A 23,719-nucleotide genomic window follows, 5' to 3' on the forward strand; every position below is an offset into this window, starting at 1 on the left:
TGCTGCAATGCCAACCAGGTGAAAGGATCCATAAAAGACCAAAATGAGAGCTCCCTGGATAGTGAGGCATAAAGAAACCCTGAACTGGAGCTGGACTGGAATTCTTCCCAAACAAGGAGATAACTTCTGAAACTTGTGACAGATGGAAGCCACAGAAACAGTAACTCACAATGGGAAAGAGAGATGACACAGAAACTTGCCCTGCTGTGGCTGGTGGGCCTGACTGTCAGAAGTTAAATGAAGCCCCTCTAATGGTAGCAGTACTCAGAGATCAGTTAGTGAAATGCACAAGTCGCTGTAACTCGTTAAAATGCAGGACATTTTACCAAATTTCAGAAAATAAACTTCAGAAAAACAGACCAAACATGAAGTGAATCTCACTGAAAAAAAGGCATAGACAAATCAGTCTGTTAAAAGGGTTAAAGGGAGGTAGGAACTTGAGTCTGAGAAGGCAAAATCAGAAGTAAGCCATGAGATAACCTAGCATCTATAGCATCTGAGTTCATAACGCCTACTGCCCATCTATTAATATGTGCTCCAGTCAAAACTGCAGGGCAATCACCAATCAATTGAGAATAGGCAAACACTGGTGTAAAGATGTTGACCCCGCAGGACCTTGCCTACATAAGTCAGCTACTGGGGCCGGCGCTCTCCTTTTCCTTCTACAGTGGATTAGTGTCTAAAAAGTCATACAAATAAGGCCAGGTTAATGCAATGCATCTGTGAATAAACCAAAGCAAATACTGTAATAAACAAAGAACACAATAAAGAGACCCTGATAAATTTGCTGCTGCTCTAAGAAATAACCTGAAAACCTCACACAAAATATTTTTACATACCCCCAACCATTCTTGACAGTTGACAAGATTATCCTATAAACTGTAATCATTGAAAAATTAACATCCATGTTTATGTCATATACATATATGGCTGACATAAACCATCAAAGCTGAAATGTTGAGTGCACGATTTTATGAAAAACATCAATTACCGGTAGATTTGTTACAGCTGAAGAAATAAAATGTACTCATCTTCTCGGCTTAATCATCAGTTGTGGATTGTTTTTAGCTGCAATCATCCAATGAAAAAAACTATATCAGTAATAAACTGTGCCTTAAACCGAAACTAAAATGATAGTACAGAAAGCCAAAAAGCAGCACCTTAGCTTTATAAATGAATACAAAAATGAAAAAATACTCTTAAAATATCATTTACTAACAAAACTGTTTGACAAAATGTAATATTCCTCCACAAACAAATGGATAAGGCACCTTTACAATTATGATACACTGTAGTTTGAACAAACCACAAGGGCACAATGCTAGACTCTCACAGGGCTTCCTGCCCTACAAGTCCCTCGATTATTAAAACCTATGTTACTATGAAGCAGATTAGGCAAACCAACAGGACAAAACACATAATAAACTGCAGCTTTTTAAAAAAAATGTATACAGTAATTGCAAACTTGCAACTGATGAAGATTCTGACAAAATTTGTTGCCAAAACTTGACATTTGCTGTTGGCTGAAGTCTGGACAATTACAGAAAATCTGTTTGTGTTACCCTCCACTCACTGCATTACTGGATTAGGTTATGTGCATTATTTATTAAAATGGTCCAGATTCCAATGAGTGTGACCAATTCAAAGATGGGGTAGTGTTACTCCAACATGGAACTTTTATTGTTTAGAAAAATGCCATAATCCAACATTGGGTTTAACCTATTATCATTTATCATCAGGTTCATGACACCATAAAAATTTGTCATTCATTGTAGGAAATGCACTTGAGAGATGTTCAATACTCACAGATTAGAACTGTGGATAAACAAATAAGCACAATAAATAGGACAAATAACAAATGAACTATAAAGTGAGACTAATGTCAGCTACTCAACAAAAATATATTTACACAGCTGGAATTCCTGAAGTTCCAATAATCTGACTGCAGGGTTAGGAAGATCACTCCACAGTCTGGTTGCAATAGGAATAAAACTTCCAGAAAACAGGGTCATCCTGAACCTCCCAGAAGAGAAGGGAAGACTTACTATCAACAGTTAAGCTCTAGATGCAAACGATGATCAGTATAAGGAAAAATTCAATGCGGTATGCACAATGACCTAATTGAATGACACTGCCAGAGATTAATACCAAGATCAGCTTATTATTGTTATTATTATTATTCAAAAACTGAACCCTACTCATATGGAAGAAGCCCACAGGGGTCACTGACTTGAAATTCCAGCTTCCAAAGAATATGGTGTTCATTTGGAAGAAGCAACAGATGAGACAAAATACAGAAAAAAGAGAGACCGGTTATGAGAAAAGAAAAAAATACATTACAAAATTAGTAATTTAAATATTTAAGTAAATTACTTAAATACAAGGCGAATTAATCTAGGAAAGTAGGAAATCAATTACAACTCCAAGATTTTTCCTACAATTTCAAGATATGCCAGCTGTTGAAAACAATATTCAAAACAATCAAGAATAAAAATATTTCCAAAGAATACACAATCCTCCTTCCCCATACAGTATGTACAGACTGCACAGTAACATCACCAATTCAACTACTCTCGTGACAATGCCCAAACAAATATAGTCGACGGCAAACGTCAAGTTTTGGTAACAAATCAGTTGAAGATTTTTTATCAGAACTTCCAAATTTTTCTATTAACCCAAATATAAACTTTTGAGAGAGCTATATTTTAATAACATCTAAACCTTTTCACTGGCAGAGATAAATCCTTTGGGCAATCTCTTTGAGAGCTAAATAAACTTACCCAGGTTAGTAATAATAATAATAATAATGATAGTAACTATAATAATAATAAACAGGACTCGTAAGCTCTCAAACGACTTTCTAGGCAAATTTGCAATCAAGAATGATAACTGAAATTCTAAATCAATGCCCACTCTGGCATGAGAAAATTTTTAAAGACATTTGAAAGCATTTTTATCGTTTTTTACTTTATCCTTTCTATATCTAATTCAAATGCAAATTAAAACAGAAGAGATAACAATCTTTCTGATATGCACCTCAACATTATAATTAATGATTCCATTTAAAATCATTAAAGAAAACTAACTTTAGTTTCTTCAAACGTTACACAAAGGCCAAAAGTCAAACTTAGAAATGGCAATGCTTAGTATTTTTTGAGAATGACGTGGAATGGATGTTGCAAAATAAATAGCACATAAAAAAAAAGAAAAATGAAAACAGAACAAGGCAAAGCTAATGCAGTTGGGCAGCCCAATGAGAAGTTGAAGTTGAAGGCTGAAAAGTAAAAGGAAGTTGGGGTCACAGGAAAGCCAGAGAGAACCTTTAGTACCATATGCAGTGAGCCATGCAAGTTACACTGTAATTGGTAGGCCCCTAAAGTTCCTGCTGTTGGCCAAAAATCAGCAAGATACACTAAGATTAACAGTAGACTAAGAACACTATCCTGTGGAATTCCAGATGCAACAGGTCTTGGTTCACTGAAAATCCCATTAATTTCAACTCACTACTGCCTACCTGTAAGGAATCTTGAAATGACCTGAGCAACCTCAACTAGCATTCTTTGATAAAGGCTAAGGTTCAGGACACAAAAATAAGAGGAGACTTCAAATTCTGGAGCAGAAGAGACATTTTAGAGAAAAAACCTGTTTGCAATACATGAATGGGAAGACAGAAGAGCAAAGGCAAATACTTCGAGATTCTTCTTCTGTGAAGAGAAATACAGTAACACATAATAGAGTTGATGCGACTGAGGAAAAATAAAAGAATTCAACATCGGATGCAGCAAGAGAATTGACCATTTAGGAACTGAACAAGAATACGTGGAAAGAATGCCTATTCAAAATGAACAATCATTGCAAGCCTTTGTAATAACTTTCAAATGCCATTAACCAGCAGGATAGAATATCATATGTGAAATACTGGTTATGAATATCCTATGGGAAATAAAGTCATGGAAATAAATACCAACACACATGCATCATACACATGTACAGTACTGTACATAAATGTAAAGAAGAAGTCAGACACAAAGGAAATAGTGCAGGGTACTTTAATCCAATATTCCAAAGGAGAGATGGGACCACAGGAATATGAGACACAGTGAGAGACAGACAGAGATCACAAGAATTATATGTAAAGGTTAAGGTAATGCTCGGAAAATGGAAGACTGGAGATGCAAGTTGATAACTGAAAATCAAAGCAAGCAAAACTAAGTTTATGCTGAAGGGAGAGGAAGCTAAGGGCAAGGCATGGTCTGAAATCAAATGGGAATTCAGAGTGAAAGTACAATAGGTATAACACGATGATGAGAACTTCAGAGATCTAACCTCACGTGCTGAAAGTGACAAAAAAAAAGTGGTATACAGTACAGATATGAAAATTACTCCTGATTAACCTTATACAGGCTACACAGACTGATTATATTAGAATTGATGTAGTGCAACTCCACACTGGAAGTATTAGCTGATCCCCTACTCAACACAGATTGTACATGACAATGTCTTTGGTTTAATTCCAGTTCCAGATGCATCAATTGTTGTGTCGCATGCTTCATCAATACGGGTCTCTTCTCACTGAAATTTGTTCCAGGTCCAGTTCTTATTCAAAGTCAGTCCCTGAGGGATGTTCTGTGGAAGACAATGAATCCAGTACTAATGTGACTCCATAGTCTTGTTCACATACTGATATATTAAACTTGAGGTTGCTGCTGGGTAACAACTGTGAACAGTAACCTGTAATGAAAAAATGACAACTAGTTGCAGTGTGGACACTTACATACAACAAAATAATGCAATTACCTAACATTCTCTTGACTTAATAGCTCATGTTCTGACCAGAATCTTTAATCTTAATACAGTATATTATAATTGTTATTTGAACAAAAATGACGAGCCAAAATTCTGCCTGCATATAAGATAGTATATAAGACATCTCTTAACACCAAAAAAGAACAGGTTTGAAATGTGTCCATTCACAGAATACACAAACCTCCTGTTACTGTTCTGCTTAATACCCACCATGGAGCAGTCAGCTATTTGCTTCAATGTAAAAGAGAATTACATACACTTTTTTCTCGTAAGAGTGATTATGCAGTCTCCAATGGGAGGGGTGCCTTGATTTGTATTCTCATTCTCGTTTTGATGTAAATTAGCCTACCTGAGGGGTTTGTGGGCTCACTGTTTCAAAATACTGTACTGTTGCATTTTCTTCCTATAAGAATAGCCATGAAAGACATTACAATTCTAATTGTTACAAAAACATGCGCAGGCATTTAGCCACAACACTTCATCTTGTTCCGATACAAAACCTTGTCCTATTTTTTATTACAGATGCATTGAGTTTAAGCAGGTTTATGGGCAATGAAAAAGAGCTCAGACAAGCAAGAATTTCCTTTTCATTGATAAACGACAAGCATATCAGACTGGGCATTTTCAAAATTTCTAAAAATGGGAAAAACACAGCTATCAGACAATTCCCCTACTACACTGTTACAAATGATTTTCTTGTATGTAGCAGTTAGTTACCCAAGTCCCAAACATTATGTGATCTCAGAGGGTGAGGCACTAATGATTTCCGGGCTCATCACCCTGAACCAAAGTTGGGATCAGGAATTACATCAGGAGTCCAAACACACAGCTATCAGAAGGTACTGAGGGTGTAACACAATACTACGCATCAGGAGTCCAAACTCTCTCTGCACAATAAAAAAAAAAAATATGTATCACTTAAACTTCCCTACAGAAATTAGGTCATATAAACAGAAGGGAACTTTCAGTTCAGTGAGCTGAAAAACAATCATGTCCTTTTTACAGTGGCGCCAGTTAAAGCGAGGCCAACCAAAACCTTGAATAGTTTGTTAAATATGGCTAAGAAACAGTTAGTAAAGAGCTAAACCTCTCTCTGCTTCTGGTGTATCTATTCCATATATCAAGCATTTACTCTTGAACTTTGGCTACACATCAGATATGTATCAATCAGAAAGGATGTGATGAGGGTGCACTCAAAATATACAAGTTACTTTTTCATTCCAACCAGTCTCTCCAAGACACCTAAAAGTATAGCACCCGAGCACACCTGGACATGAACTTCAATTTATTGTTGTGGAAGGCTATAGAGCACTGGCTACAGCAAACTCAAAAGGTTTGAAAGCATGGTTATGCAGTGACCAGGCAACATAGGGACACTCACCACAACAGCTAAGTTAACACAACCATCACATGCAGCAAAGATCATTGCACACAAATTGCACCACATAAATGACAGAAGACATGAAATGCCATTAAAATATATATATATATATATATATATATATATATATATATATATATATATATATATATATATATATATAAATAATGTGTGTGTGTATATAGCTCAACTGTGACACTGCACCACTAATATGGCCTTGTAAAGACTTTTTATTACTATAGACCTACCATTCAACAGTCATGGTTTTGTGTTTAGTATGCTGCCGTGTGGTAGTATTAAACGCATGGACATAACCTTACATCCATAAAATGCTGGTAGGGGATAAAACAGCAAAACTTGTTGCAAAATCTGAAGCCTGGCTTTGGCAGTCTATTTAAGGACCAAATAACTTTTTTTGTAGATTTTCAGTATTTGCAAATGAAAGTTAAAACTGTTTTGGTTTAGCCTACTTATAATTTTCCTTAATCATCTCTTACCTACATAGGCTATTACTAGTCTATGCTATTCACTCTTAGTCTAATTTGATTTTTGACCAAATTAACTAAGAACGCAACAAACTCCCAATATAGTGAAATTTTCAGCCATTCCAAAGTCCGGTGAATTTGCAGCTTTTATAGAATATAGAACAGAATACAGAATTTAGGCCAAAAGCCCAGCCCTGCGACCTATGGGATCATTCAGCGCTGAAACAGAAACTCAGTAAAAAGGTTTGAAAGGTGTAACGGGGTAAAACCCTCGCAGCTGCACAATGAAAAAATATTTAGGAGGGTGGAAAATAAGATTAAAGAAAGAGAATATGAATGGAGGTACATTAAAAGGAATGAAAGAGGTTGCTGCTAGGGGTCAAAGGGACACTTCAAAGAACTTGGTAGAACTAAGCAATTGCTCTGCACAGGGTATTACTTTGGAAATTGACTTTCCTTATAGTAATTTGGTTGCTTATCAAGAATTTAATGTTATTTCTTGTAAGTCCACTGTAATTAACCTGTAATTAACCTCACAAGTTGTATGCTGGCCATCCTGGAATGCTATCGCGCATACACAGTGTTATAGGGGAACTTTTGTTATAAAGTGAAGTTTCCTTTACTTGGGGGTGTGGGGGATGCAGGGGCTCTGCCCCCCAACTAAGTAACACAGCCTGCTAGGTTAGGTTAGGTTAGGGTATGTTAGGTTAGTATAGTTCCTTTTATAGGTTTCCTTAGCCAATCCCTCCTTAAACATAAGGCTCCCTAATGACTTGCACATGTGCAGAACCATTCCATAACAACAACATGGCAGTCAGGTCTTTCTCCCAATGATTTCCCCCACCCAAAACCCCGCATTCCCAAAGGGTCCCCAACCATGTTGTGTAGATATGAAGTTAATAATAACTCATCGACAATAAACACCACCACCACCTTCATCAGCAATATTAAAGGTATAGGAAAAATCAATGGATAATGTTCATTTCCATGACAAACATCCCATAAAGTACTATGGTCCTGGCCGTTTTGGCTGTAAGTCATTTAGGCCGTAACATCCAAAAACAACATAAACCGTTATGTTTATGGTATGTACCATCATTATTTTCTGTTTTCAGTACATCCCCAAGGAGCTGGTACTAAACACAGCGCCCATTTTTCATGTAAATGTTCTTACAGCCTGAGGTTTGGAAACTTTACAAAGAATGATTTCCAGTTGAAATCTTGAATGGAACAATTGAAAACAGGGTATTTGTAAGTATTAGCTACGCACAGACTGTATGGAACAGTTCTGCAAATACGAGAGACATTATGGAGCCATATGTTCAAGAAGAGACTGGCTAAGGAAATCTGGTATAAAAGGAACCATACTAACCTAACGTACACTACCTAACCTAACCTAGTGGGCCATGTTACTTAGCCGAGGGGCAGAGCACCCCGGACCCCCTGGTGAAGGAAGCTTCACACTTTACCAAAAGTTCCCCTATAACACTGTGCACGTGCGACAGCAAAAATATAATCAGGTCTGAGGTTGATTACAGGTTAATTACAGTCAAGCAACAAAAAATAACACTAAATTCTTGATGAGCAACCAAAATACTATAAAAAAAAAGTCAATTTCCAAGGTAATACCCGACGCAGACCTAACACTTAGTTCTACCAAAAACAGCAAGGAAACTGACAAAATGATGTTTGTCATGTGGGTAATTCTAAGCCATAGTTCAATGGTGAGCTAGACTATGGCAATTGACGTTTTCCTATGTTATTTTACTTGCTTTACAAGAATTTAAAGTAATATTTTATTGGCCAGCTGTAACTAAACTAAACTGTAGTTCCTCGTTGGGCAAGTCGGTAGAGTTCTTGGCTAGCACTCTGCTAGGCCCGCGTTCGAGTCTCCAGCCGGCCAATGAAGAATTAGAGGAATTTACTTCTGGTGATGGAAATTCTTTTCTCGTCATAATGTGGTTCGGATTCCACAATAAGCTTTAGGTCCCGTTGCTAGGTAACCAATTGGTTCTCAGCCACATAAAATAAGTCTAATCCTTCGGGCCAGCCCTCTCTAGGAGAGCTGTTAATCAGCTCAGTGGTCTGGTTAAACTAAGGTATACTTAACTTGTAACTAAACTGTAATTGACCTTTGAAGACTACACGATACTGACGCGGTGGATCTCAGCCAGCATTCCTCAGCGAGCCCCCCACCCTCCTCCATAGCTAATACAGCAAAACTGTAACCAGTAAACACCCCTAAAAATACCAACCTAACGTACCCTAGGGGTGTTTACTGGTTACAATTTTGCCGTATTAGCTATGGAGGGGGTGGGGGACTCGCTGCGGAATGCCGGGGGTGTTTACTGGTTACAATTTTGCCATACTAGCTATGGAGGTGGGTGGTGGCTCGCCGTGAAATGCCGGCTTAGATCTACCATGTCAGGTAGTCTTCAAAGGTTAATTAACGTTGAACAAACAAAATATTGCTTTAAAAATTCTTTTTAGTAACCAGCCCAAAATGACATGAAAATATGTATTTTCTAGGTGATTTTGATGTAACGAATAGGACCTCTTCAAAATTAACGGTTTTAGACTTTACTTGCCCTAGTCTAGCTCACCACGTCGAACTGTTTATGTCTCGTCTTAGAATTAAAGATCATGTGGAATTAGATGAGTTACAGTAAGGCCGTGTGGCGGAACCTGACCGGAAACAAACTTTTACGGTTGAGTGGGCCGGAAATCAGGTGCCTGATTAAAGGTAAAAGTTAATTTCATGTGAAGGTGATATTCGTAAAACACATCAAAAATCACCTAGAAAAACATATTTTCAGATTTTGGGCTGGAAAATAATAAAATAATACGTCAATTGCAGTTCACAACCACATCAGGTTCACTGACAAACACCAACTCAATTTCTAAAAATGCTGATTTGCCAGAACCAAACCACTGAGAGTCAAAATGCTGGGAGTCAACGTAGCCCTCCACCTTCATCACCTCTTCCCTATTTGGGCTGGACTAGCCGAGCCTATTACTGTGACATTTCCTCAGCCTTCTTTATCCCTTACCCACACATAATATTACTATCACTTTTATCAGTACAGCGAAAATTCTGCCTCAATTCAGGGAAAAAAAGCGACAAAATGTCGGTAAAATGAAAACGGCAGCCATTCCAAGAATAAATGACTGACAGCTTCCAGTAGCAGACTAGGCTACTGGATACTGCAAATAAAGAGAACCTAAAGTAACGTCAAAAATTACCTAATTACGGGTAATTAGATCATTCTCATTTCGAAATTACCTGAGGCGGGGTGTACTATAAATAATAATTTCCCGAAAATTCAAAAGATTCTCCACAATTTGACCATTACCAGTGAGCAAAAGGGTTCCATAAAATTTTTCTTTTTAATCTTGTGTTTAATCTAGCTAGTCTAGTACAACGTCTAACCACAAATAATAGTGATTATGACTTATTATTGTAATTATGACTCAGTTACCGTAATCATGACTCACCTAAAGTTAAATGGAAATGGTCTGCAGCAATAAGCGTTACAACAAGTAATATGGCCGACTTCAGGCTGACAAATTGTAAATAAAGGTGAAGAGTTGCCAGTTGGTCATTTAGTTTTCTCTATCTTTATTTTCTTGTATATTATTTAGTCCATTTTTTAAACTATTTTTATAAAAGCGTGTACGTATATTTGTTGATGTTTTGTAATTTTCAGCGAACTATTCTTAACTTTTGTTTTCCGCTTTGACTTAATCAACGAGTTCTAATCTTCTTCTTTTGAAAATAAACAGAAGAATTTGCTTGGTGACAAAATCAGACCCTTTTCTTGTATGAAAATCTTGATTTGTTGTTAAAAACACACTTAAAATCCTTAAGGCACAGTAATCATCAAAAGCTAAGAGATTTTAAGCGTATCTTTAACAATATACCAAGATTGACATGCAAGAAAAGGTCTGCTTGTATCCTTATCTTTCTAAGAACGTGATCGAACTTCGCATTCTTCAATATCATTTACCAAAACAAGCGAGGAGCATCAGAGTTATATACTAAAAACTGATGACGAAAGAACTGTGCATTTGGGAGAATGGTTTTATGTACAAATATCTATACATAACCCCACTAATACTCGTAATAAGAAATGTTTGAGTCTAAAAATCGAACGATTTACAAGAAAGTTCATCTAAAAGTTTTAAACACCTCGTAGTTATCAGATACGCTCATCACTTCGTCCTTATAGAATAGCTGTTCAAATTAATTATAACAAAGTGGACACAGAAAAGTACGCGAAGAAATAACACGTCCACTTCAGTAACGAAAGCTTTTACTGTAGTTTGCAGCGTAGTGTATGAGGAAGCGTTTCGGGTTTAGGTGGATGTGACTGAAACGTTTATATATATAATAATTCTTCTTTTACGCTTCTTTTTCTATCTGAAATTCCTGATTCTTTTGCCTAAATGAAGAGCTACAAATTTCACGCCTTCGTTTTCACTGAAGTTTTTAAGAAATTCTTTGTTTCAAAGCAAAGCTTCTTTCGAGTTACACACTAGGCTATTTACCAAACCTTCCTTTTTTTTTTACCAAAAACATCCTATTTTTACCAAAAAACTTCCTATTTTTCACAAAAAACTTCCCTTTTGCCAAAAACTTGCTATATTTTACCAAAAACTTTCTATTTATACAAAAAACTTCCTATATCTACCAAAAGATTTCTATTTCTACAAAAACTTCCTATCTAAAAAAAATCCTATTTTTATCAAAATATTCCAATTTTTTATTAAAACTTCATATTTTTACCAAAATATTCCTATTTTTTACCAAAAAATTTTCAAATTTTTACAAAAAACTTCCTATTTTTACAAAAAGTTCCTATTTATTTACTAAAAACTTCCTAGTTTTACCAAAAACTTCCGTTTTTACCCAAATTTTCCCATTTTCACCAAAAAATCCTGTTTTTACCAAAATATTCCCATTTTTTGCGGATTTTTTTTATTTTCACCCAATTTTTCCATTCCTGTTTTTACCAAAACTTCCGACTTTTCCCAATGTTTTCCTATTTTTACCAAAGTGTTCCTACTTTTCCCAAAAGCTTCCTTTTTTTCTCTTTTTACCAAAACTTACCAATATTTACCAAAAAAACTACTATTTTTACGAAAATTTTCCTATTTTTATCAAAACCTTATTTTTACCAAAATTTCCCTATTTTTACCAAATTCTTATTATTACCAAAATTTACTTACTTTTACCAAAATTTTCCTATTTTTACCAAAATTTCCCTGTATTTTCCAAAAACTCTTGTTGGGAATACTGACATTACGGATAGTTTACTTCAAAGTGAAGAGATTTGCAAGAGGGCCAGAATTAAGAACTTCAATCTGATAATATTGATACCAACCCTTAGCCTGTTCCAGAGTCTGTAGATCGAACTGCCATTTTAGATAACAACCCTCAAGGTATCGTTCAAGAAGAAAACCACCGTTTTGTTCCTCCTCGCAGATCACTTAGAATTCTTTGAAAGTTGTTAGAATTTCAATGCTAATGATACAGTGGAAGATATGATTTGTTATTTGTTTAACAATGACTTGAAAGGATATTTTAGAAAAGTTTAAGAAATTTGACATAAGATTTTAATGTCATTCAACTTGTTTTTACCTCGTTTATCGTTTTTCAGTTGTGTTTAAGTTTTTGATTTTTTGTCATCTGTTTATTATTGTATTTCTTTAGTTTTTCAGTTGTATTGTTTAAGAACTGTTTTGTTTTGGTTTTCCTTTATGATCTCAGCGTTTTTGGTTTTTATATTATTGTGGAGTGGGCTGATTAGCATGCTAATGAGCCAATAAATTATTTGAATTTGAATTTGAATTTGGAAAGAAATGGGACTCAGTAAAGTTCGCTTGTTTTAACCTCGTTTATCGGTTTCATTTTGTTTATATTTTATTCTCTTTCTTCTCGATTGTCGTATGTCTCTTTTAGTTTAGCGATTTGCAAATACATTTCGTCTTTATAATCAAGATTGTTGCTGCGGATCCTATTCTAGATACACACACACACACACACACACACACACACATATATATATATATATATATATATATATATATATATATTTATATATTATTTATATTATCTATGTATATTAAAAAGGCTTGAAGGCTATTTAAAGAGACGTTTCAGATTTTTTGTTTATTCATTATATCTTCATTTTTTCACATTTCATTTTTCATATATCATATTCATATTTCAGTGCTTTTTTTCATATTTTCTCAAAATATTTTCGACAGCAACGATATCATCCCGAATGAGGAAAACTGATACAATTCGAATTTTATATATAATATTCATATTCCATTGTTTATATATGTATATATATATATATATATATATATATATATATATATATATATATATATATATATATATATAAAATATTTCGATATATAATATTTTCAAAATACTTTCCATCCCGAAAAGGGAAAGTGGTGTATTTCGAAAATTACCCGGCGAGTGCATGAAAGCGTCAAATCCGACGGAAGCACGTAAAGGAAGGGTCGATTGTTCTGAAAACAGAATCAGCCGCGTGATTGGCCAATTTCAGGCACGCGGGAGCACAGGAGATAGATTTTGATAAAAGGGGGAGAGAGAACTGTTCTTTTTTCCTTCTGTTCAGCCATGAAATTGAACAGTTCGGAGTGTTGGAATACACAGTTTGAAATTATGCACGCTAGTGGGTTTTTTTTTTACATTGAAATGAAAATTATGTAACACTTGCAGGTTCAATTTATGGAATTTTAATTTTTTTCTATAACTTGATTCAGTTTCCAGTTATGTAGTTGATCAACCATTTCTTAAAATGAAAATGATGACTGCATCGAAAAAAGAAGAGATTTTTACCTTGACACGTTATGTTCATTTTTACTGTAAAATAATTTTAATTTTTTTTTTTTAGTTTTTTGCATGCATTTGATATATTTCACTCAGTTTTACATTTTCCTTTTCAAATTGGCAACAAACAGTTTTTTTCCAAATTTGTATAGACAAAACAAAAACCTAAAAAGTCACAAGACCTCTATAATACTTACATTTCCTATACTGTCTAAATGCAAATGTTTTAAGGAATCAACATTATACGTATTGAAAGGAAACCATGAAAGCACTTATTCCTGTATTTTTCCCTTATATATTAGATGATAAGTCATCACCGTGACTTCAGGATTTATGGAAAAGCATCTGACCTGGTGAAAAGATAAAAAAACTATTTTAGTAAGAGTTTCATCCCTATTAAACATTCTGAGAACTCTCCCATTGCAAAAAACGCTTGATTTCACATTCTTACCTATTGTCTGTCAGTCAGTAATCGGTCCTACTGTTCCTCTTTACTTATGTTAAGGTATTCTCTTGTTTCACATTCGCTCTCAGCTTCGCTATTATTCAGAGGATATTTTGTTAGAGAGGCGGACACTTTGCTATCCGTGTAGACATCCCGGGATTATGTGTGTAATCAACGGATAGGTTTGCTTAAAAGCAAATGGGTGTTACAGACTAATACACACACAAACAAAACCACTCCAACATCTTCTAAAAACATAACAGACACCTCACACGTCTCGACTGTCGACCTAACCGCGCAACGTCTCCTCGCTGCTGGGAGAAAGGGCGCTGGTGACTGGTACAACACATGTACTGAACTGTACATACGCTACCGGGTCTAAGCGATGACAGGCAGGGCAGCCGATCGAGACTACAGAGTCTACCCCAAAGCCGAATCAAAGTCCTTCAAAAAGAAGGCATCGTGCTCACCCCATACAAATGGGAAAAAAGCGCGTTAAAAGAAGATTTTCTAAAATCACCACACAGTTTCTTAATACCATCCGCGCAATGGGAGTATAACTGGAGCACAAGAATCGAGAAGACGGAAAGAAAGATGAAGAAGAGGAAGGTGTAGAAGACAATAACTGAAAGCGATAACCCTGTCAGGAGGCGATGTTTCTCTCATAATAAGTTAATGGAAGAGCAAGGCAAACTTTCCCCCGACCGTCTTCTGCTATCAATCAGAACCTGGGCGGGATGAGGAAAGGTTGTGAAGATGAGGCCAAGGAAGTGTAGCCCTACTGAACATATGACTGAAGGATGCCTTTGGCTTGAAGTGGTTTTAGGAAGGGGTGGGGTGGGAGAAGGGGGTTAAGAGAGAGGCGGAAAAGGAGGCGTGGGGGGAGGGGGAGGGGGTAGAATGAAGAGGGAGACTAAGCGGTTTCCCAGAACCTTAATGGATCCGTTGTTGTAGGCTTTCGATTCCTGGCAATATTAATTATGATCCCGTAAACGGATGACCTAAGTGGAAAAATCGCTTTTTTTTTCCTTCTTTATGTATTTGTTTCCTCCTCCTCCTCCACCTCCTCCTCCTCCTCCTCCTCCTCCTCCTCCTCCTCCTCCTCCTCCTCCTCCTTCTCCTTCTTCTTCTTCTTCTTCTTCTTCTTCTTCTTCTTCTTCTTCTTCTGTTACGTAAATTGTCCTGTCCTATGAAAATATTTATTAAACTTTATATGAGGATATTGATGAAAATTTTAGAAATATATCCCTCATTTTCCATATGAATGGTTTAGGTTTTGTTATTGATTTGTAAATAATGACAAATTAAATGATTAATAATTGCTTGAGAATACCACTCCTACTACTAAAAATTTATTCCCTAAGTAAATCATTTTGTTTAAAAAAAACGCAAAGTACGGATAATATTTTACGTTGTCGTTAGTAAATGGATCTCCTATTTCTTGTTCGTGAGGTAGTGTTTTTGGACAAAACATCTTGTTTAATTGTCTTAATCTAACGGTAAAAAATGTGAAATAAATATTTAGTTGCTTTATTTGTATTGTTATTTACACTGAATTGTATTCGGCAAAAAATCTTACATTACTGAATGTCGCGTACTTGTGATACTTAGCCTCGTCTGAAATCATAACATAATATGGCGAATCCGTAAACAGTTTTATTGTTCGAAAGCATTTGTAATGATATGTTTTACCTTATCTTGATATTTTGTATCGTCAAATAACTTTATAACAATTTCACTCCAAGTGTAAGTCCTTGTATCTAGAACATTTTCACTTATAATGATGCAATTATTCTTATAACTGTAATTACTATAATGTAACGTGCAATGTAACGTGTACAATTTGCATTCCTTAAATGTGACCTTCTTCATCGCCTTTATTCTTAATTTTAGGTGTCACACGCTTTAATCTTATCTCATCGCTTCTCATATCTAAACATTTTTGACATTTTATTATTAGGAACGAGAAATGAGGCCCAAAAATAGACCCGTCATATATATCTACGCCCCTGAATATATGCTGCATACATCACTTTCTTGGTACACAAGACTTGACCAAAACACTTGATTCAACGAGCCTCATTATCTTCATAATTCATCAAAGTACTTTTTGCAGCAGAAAAAAAATCCTTTAAAGTAGAGCATCGAGGTTAGAGAATGAAGAAAAAGAAGACACGTGAGCATCAACTGCGCAGTTTATCAGGCGTGGAATCGCTACTGTCTTTGGAAAGAAATGCTAAAAGAAGTCACGAGAAGACCAGACAAAACGTGGGAGCTCTTTGCCCTGAGGGAGACCTTTGTCGTGCAGTCATACTCGCGTGCCTTTTCACAAGGGAGACAATTTTGCACGAAACTCGAGTTAAATGTTTGGCAAAGGAGCAACGACAGTCTTTTGGCTATGCTGTTCAATTATTCCTAAACGGAAGTGAAAATCAAAAGATGTATAAAGAGATGCAACAGAGAAGCAACGACAGTATTTTGGCCATGGGGTTGACTCATACATATGGAAGAAACATTCGCATTTCTTAAGTACGAGGAGAAACAATAAACCCATCATCATCTGATGTTATTGCATCGTTTCCAAAATCCTTTTTTCATTCACTTGTGGCACACCTTTGGTGTAGGTCCCAGGTAAGCTTCCCTCCTTAAAATATTCAAAATTTGCATATTTCATATACAATGAATTTGTCGAGTTTATACAAAGCATGAACGTCATCGAGATCTGGTATTTCATCATCAGCTTACTCAGGTGTAAATATAAATCAATCCTCTTTAAAACATGGATGTGAAAAGTAATTTCATTACTTCATTAACAATGAATAAAATCTTAGGTCATATCGAGGCGTTTGCGGTACAATTCATCATTAAAAATAGTCGAATTTTCAATTAAATGACAAGAAGTCGTTATTCATTTGTTCGCAATGACTGTCACACTAAAATCATAAACAAAAAGAATTCTTCGACTAATCACATTGATGGCGAACGAATGTGTGTGTGTGTATATATATATATATATATATATATATATATATATATATATATATATATATATATATATATATATATATATATATATATACTGTATATATATATATATGCTTAAAAAATTACAGTAGATATACGTGACTTCAGTGTATAAGCGAATCCCACAGGAAAATGACAGGCAGAAGTTCAGTACGAAGTGCTTTCACGTTTATTAACGCATCGTCTGGGCACAAAATGAGACACAGATGAAAAGAAGGTTGCAAAGTAAACAAAAAGAACAAGAATACCAGATGGTCAATTGTCAGAGGGTAATAAACAGAAAGATAATCCAGGATAATCCGGTGTCAAGTAGTCACAAACTAAAACAAGACCTGACTACAAAATCCAAAAACATGAATAGAATTGAATACTTGATCCCGGATTATCCTGGATTATCTTTCTGGTCATTACCCTTTGATAATTGACCATCTGTTATAGTATTCTTGTTCTTTCTGTTTACTTTGTAACCTTCTTTTCATCTGTGTCTCATATGTGCCCAGATGATGCTTTAATAAACGTGAAAGCGCTTGGTACTGAATTTCTGCCTGTCATTTTCCTGTGGATCTGCTTATATATATATATATATATATATATATATATATATATATATATATATATATATATATATATATATATATATATATATATATATATATATACACACATATGTATATACATATATATGTGTGTGTGAGTTTGAGTGTGTGTGTGTGAGTGTATGTGTGTGTGTGTGTGTGTGGGTGTGTGGTAGCATGACGTTCCTAACGAACATGCAGGTGGGTTGAATTATTCCTATACGGAAATGAGGAGAAAAGGACAATTTATCAGAAACAGGTAGCGCAAAGTCACTTACCTGGCCTCGAGGAAATAAATAAATGAGAATGGATAAACCTGAGGAAAATAAGAAAGGAATGATATGTAAAATCGCCTAAGAAAGGTGATAAAGTCCCACGCGGCGCAGAGTTGTCTTAACGGCCACAAATTTAGCCATTTGTTATGATATCCTTCCTCTAGAGTCAGACAAACAGATTTACAGTCAGACAAAGACAGATAAAGAGACTCAGACGTACAGATTCATAGATGAGGAATGTGTGCTGACATTAATAGCACTGTGATTAGGCATACGATGGCGTGATACGGAAACGATAAAAAATTGTAAATAAAAATAAAGTTATTACGCATGGACAGTAAAGGCAAAACTACACAAAACTTATGTTAAATTACAAAGGCGTAAATTCATTTCCACTCTTCCTGGAGTCCCAGGTTTACATGCATAATAAAAACGGAATTGAAAAGTCAGATTGAAGCAAGAAACCCGATTATTTTTTTCTTCCAGAAATGATTGCCTCTTCGGTACATGTTCAATTCAGTTTTTAAAAGACTTTCCTACATCTTTGTGTAATCGATACAGAAACAGAAAGTCTCTAGAGCCTAAAATCTAGACACCCAAAGGCGTTGGACTCGACCAGTATCACTCACTGACAATCATGATACATAAACTCTTTTTGTGTATTCAATTATGGTGTGACAGATATCTGAATAGTCAAAATCCAGAAACTGATATAAGATATTATCATATTCTTCAACAAACTTTGTCTCACTCTCCGTGTAGGTACTAAAGGGTAGCGTTTAGTTGATTTCTATAAGTATCTGTTTGATATACTATAATACTGTTACTGTAACTTCTTATCGTAAAGTTTATCTCGTGTATATATATATATATATATATATATATATATATATATATATATATATATATATATATATATATATATATATATATATATGACTTTTTTATCACATCACTATTCATATTCAATATAAAGCTACAAACGTCTTTTATCAATCACCGTGATTCATATTTTCAATCAGTAAGCTTTTTAATTGATAATAAGTTTTCTTCAACTAAAAATTCCTCTACCTATATGAAATAATATATTTTCATATATGTTACCAAAGGAATTTTTAGTTGATAATATATATTATATATCGTATATATAAAATATATACTGTAGTCCTATATATATATATATATTGGATATTATATATATATATATATATATATATATATATATATATATATATATATATATATATATATATATATATAATCATAAATATATAAATGTCGTTTAATATCAATTCACGCACTACTTCGGGAATGTTTCCAATGGGGAATTATCAAGGAAGGGAATTTATAAGTGACAAATGGATCGGTACTGCCTTGATGGCTCAGTGGGTAGACCGTCGACTGGAGTCGTTGGAAGGTAACTGTGTCGAGGGATCGAGACCCAGCAGTACCGATCCATTTATCACCTATAACTTCCCCTCCCGTGATAATTCCCCATCGGGGATATTCACGAAGTAGAGTGAATTTGATATTAAATAACATTTGTAGCTTCATGATTGTATGTAAATCACAGTGTGATAAAATTTTATATATATATATATATATATATATATATATATATATATATATATATGTGTGTGTGTGTGTGTGTGTGTGTGTGTGTGTGTGTGTGTGTGTGTGTGTGTACTTATGTGCAACTCTTCATAATTTCCTTTCGAGTTTTGTCTCACATGTAAAATATTATGGCTTAAATTCTCCGTACTTAATTCAAATGCATTTCCATTACTTTTGCTGCCTGTCTGTGCATCTCTCTCTCTCTCTCTCTCTCTCTCTCTCTCTCTCTCATCCATCCAGCTACTCCCCATAATTTATAGCCTCAATGGACACGTCGATAACCCTCCTCTTCCCTTCTGTCGCCCAGGTGCCGGTTCTCTACGGTAATCAGCCCATCAAGGAATGGACGACAACAGGAGAAGAAGAATCTCCCAAGAAGCTCAGGTGGGACGGGACCGACTCCGGATTGCCAATCAGGCTGAGACCATTCAGCCTCCAGCCGTCAGGAAAGTGAGAAGATGCTCGGGAACCCCTCATCGTTATTGTTAAAATACCCACCCGATTGCCGTAGTTACTAACTTGCTCTTGTCTTGGTTACTTCCCGTCTTGGTTGCTATGGGCATTATCGTCGAGCCAAAGTATTGAAATTTTCTTTGCACGGTCATTTTATGCCGTTAGATATTTTCCGTTTTATTTGCGTGGGATAAACTTCGAATTAGACTCTCTTCTAAGTGGAATGCCGTAGCAACTCAGCTTAAGAGACACTTCAGGACTCTGACCTTCGGATAAGTAACAAAGTCTGTTGGATAGCAATGACCTATGTTATAGCCTGTACTTGAATATTTGCTAAATGTCTTACAGTTAACAGCAATTCCACACACACACACACACACATACACATATATATATATATATATATATATATATATATATATATATATATATATATATATATATATATATATATATATATATATATATATATATATATATATATATATATATATAATATATTTATGTCTATGTCTGTACGCATCTAATGCACATACAGTTACCAGTACAATTACGTAATGAAAATGCTTCTCATCTTATATTTGCAATAAGAAAATTAAATATTTTTACATTTGGTCACATTCTTTCCAACAGACAAGAATTTGACAAAAATCTGACAACAGGATAACAAGTGCAAAGGAAAACTTTCTTTCGTAAGCATTCAGTGATGAGCCAGTATAAAAAAAAAAAGTTTTATATATTCAGCATCAGTAGTATTATTTAGATACCGAAGATACATCCGTCCTTTCTCTTTACGCTTGAGTGAAACCACATTAAGCTTTGGGCGTCCTACCATTTTTCTAGGGGCGGGGGGAGAGGTTTGGGTTTTGAGACGGGTTAGGAGGAGGGAGGGGGAGGGGAGCGACCCATTACCTAGATAAAGAGGATGAAATCGACCGGGTAGGCTTTGTAAGTTTATCTGAATCTTATCGGAGTGCCCTGCCAATAGGCTTAATTCTGGTAGGGGTAAAATGTAAGCCTATAGATCAGCTGAAAAAGGTGTTTCGTATTTCTTTGATTGCCTTAGTTATGGCAGGCATTACTTTTATTCCTGATGTAGTTCTGTTCTAATTTGATAAGAGGAAAATAACAGTGTTTCAGCAGGTGCACGCACGCACGCACGCACACACACACACACACACACACACACACACATATATATATATATATATATATATATATATATATATATATATATATATATATATATATATATATATATATATATATATATATATATATATATATATTTCATATTCATATATATATATATATATATATATATATATATATATATATATTTATATATATATATATATATATATATATATATATATATATATATATATATATATATATATATATATATATATATATATATATACATATACACACACACTTACATAGGTAGAAAGAGAAGCAAGGGAAGGATGAGATGGTGAAAGAGAGGGCGAGGAAATACAGAGAAATATATGAAGATAAAATTTTCTTGAATATTTATGCAACCAGTGAATATAAAAACAATATCGAAGGGACAGTTGTACACTGATTATGACAACAGAGAGAGAGAGAGAGAGAGAGAGAGAGAGAGAGAGAGAGAGAGAGAGAGAGAGAGAGAGAGAGCGAATATTAAGATGAATAAGCTACCCTTTTTGGAAATCGTCAACAAAACGTATTCAAAATATCTGGTTAAGGCAGTAAAAAAAAAATAAATAAATAAAAAGAATATATTGTAAGACCCTTAACTTCACTGGTCGTTACAGACCCTAATTCATAACAATTACTGAAGTTTTTCTGCGTGTTCGGAACTCCAAAAGAGGCTGTATTTTTTCTTCTTTATAAATAGATAAATAGCAGATGATGGATGACTGCTATTTCTGACTAGAATAGAGATTCGGGTTTTGATTCTCGTGAATGTGGGATCAAAGGCAGTCACTTCGAGAGAGAATTTTATTCATGTGTTTATTTTGCTGTTAAGGTCTCGGGTAAATAACGTATAAAGAAGTTGAAAGATATATATATACAGTATGTATATATATTTATATATATATATATATATATATATATATATATATATATATATATAGATAGATAGATAGATAGATAGATAGATAGATAGATAGATAGATAATTATACAAATATATACATACATATATATATATATATATGTGTGTGTGTGTGTGTGTGTGTGTGTGTGTGTGTGTGTGTGTGTGTGTGTTTATATACATTACATAAAGTAAAGAATATAATCAAGTGTCCATTTGTTAAAATTTACAAAAAAAAAAATTCCTATCTGTTCTACTTGAATAACTCATAAAAGCTGCAATCTGCGTAAAAGTATATATTCTATTATATTTTCCAGCCTCATTTTCAAAATTCATATATGTTAAGTGAAGATGATATCTTGTTTCCATTAAATGAAATATATAAAAAAAACTGTCATCAATTTTCCTAAAATTAATCATAAAAGCTTTGATCATTGATTGGTTATCTAGCAGCGTAACGATCTGTAATCAACATTCAACCAAAATGAAATTGGCCACCAAATTAAAAACTCGATTTGACCATAAAAAAACAGTTGATTATGAAAGCAGTTATCCCAAACCTTTTGTAACTTTTTTTGCTACTCGATAAGTAGGACACTGTTCACACACACACACACACACACACACACACACACACACACACACACACATATATATATACATATATATATTATGTATATATGTGTGTGTGAGAACATTGTCCTGCTTATATATCCAATATATATATATATATATATATATATATATATATATATATATATATATATATATATATATATATATGTATATATGTATGTATATATATGTGTGTGTGTGTGTGTTGTGTGTGTGTGTGTGAGTGTTATATACGAAACACCGTACTCTCAGGTTTGATTTTTCCTGTGAAATTTTGCAATAACAACAAATATTATCAATAACATTTTTATGATGCATTTTCACAGGCATGTTCATATAATACGTTAGTTACTCTTGCTCAGCGAATTTCGAGACAAGAACCTTTCCGTTTCAAAGCCAAGTTTATATTCTGCGAAAATCCTAAAATTTAAATTTTGATTTGTGACCATTTTTTACTCAGTTATTGGAAAAACCCCTTCATATTTTCAAAATAATGAGCAAATTGAAGCACATAATAATATGGTCTTGTACATTTCAAAGTGCAGTTATTAAAATGAATGTTATGTCGTTACATCACAAAGATGGTGATTTTCGAGCTGAAGATACACCAATATCGGGACCTCCAACGAAAGCAAACGGATAAAGTCTATTCTAATATGTCCGAATGGTGGGGAAGCAGGAATTGACGATGAAAATTTATCATTTTTAGTTTTCTGTCTGTCCGTCTGCAGCGCTTTATTCTGTCCGCACTTTTTTCTGTCCGCACTTTTCCGTCCGCCCTCAGATCTTAAAAACAACTAAGGCTAGAGGGCTGCAAATTGTTATGTTGATCATCCACCCTCTAATCACCAAACATACCAAATTCCAGTCCTCTAGCCTCAGAAGTTTTTATTTCATTTAAGGTTAAAGTTGGCTATAATCGTGCTTCTGGCAACGATATAGTATATGGCCCCAAAGGGCCGTGGTTAAAGTTTCATGGGCCGCGGCTCATACAGCATTATACCATGACCACCGAAAGATAGATCCATTTTCGGTGGCCTTGATTATACGGCGTACAGAAAACTCGACTGCGCCGATGAAACTTCGCCGC

General features: G+C 34.7%; 1 long non-coding RNA gene across 1 annotated transcript; it reads right to left on the bottom strand.

The window, feature by feature from the left end:
- Nucleotides 1–1,360: 1,360 nt before the first annotated feature.
- On the bottom strand, nucleotides 1,361–10,290 carry LOC136852454 (uncharacterized). Its single transcript, XR_010857147.1, has 2 exons — nucleotides 10,168–10,290; nucleotides 1,361–4,731 (listed from the first exon to the last, which is right to left on the bottom strand). It is a non-coding gene; the product is annotated as an uncharacterized lncRNA (long non-coding RNA).
- Between the last annotated feature and the right edge of the window lie 13,429 nt (nucleotides 10,291–23,719).

Source organism: Macrobrachium rosenbergii, chromosome 25 (assembly GCF_040412425.1).
Source record: "Macrobrachium rosenbergii isolate ZJJX-2024 chromosome 25, ASM4041242v1, whole genome shotgun sequence".
Taxonomy (NCBI): domain Eukaryota; kingdom Metazoa; phylum Arthropoda; class Malacostraca; order Decapoda; family Palaemonidae; genus Macrobrachium; species Macrobrachium rosenbergii.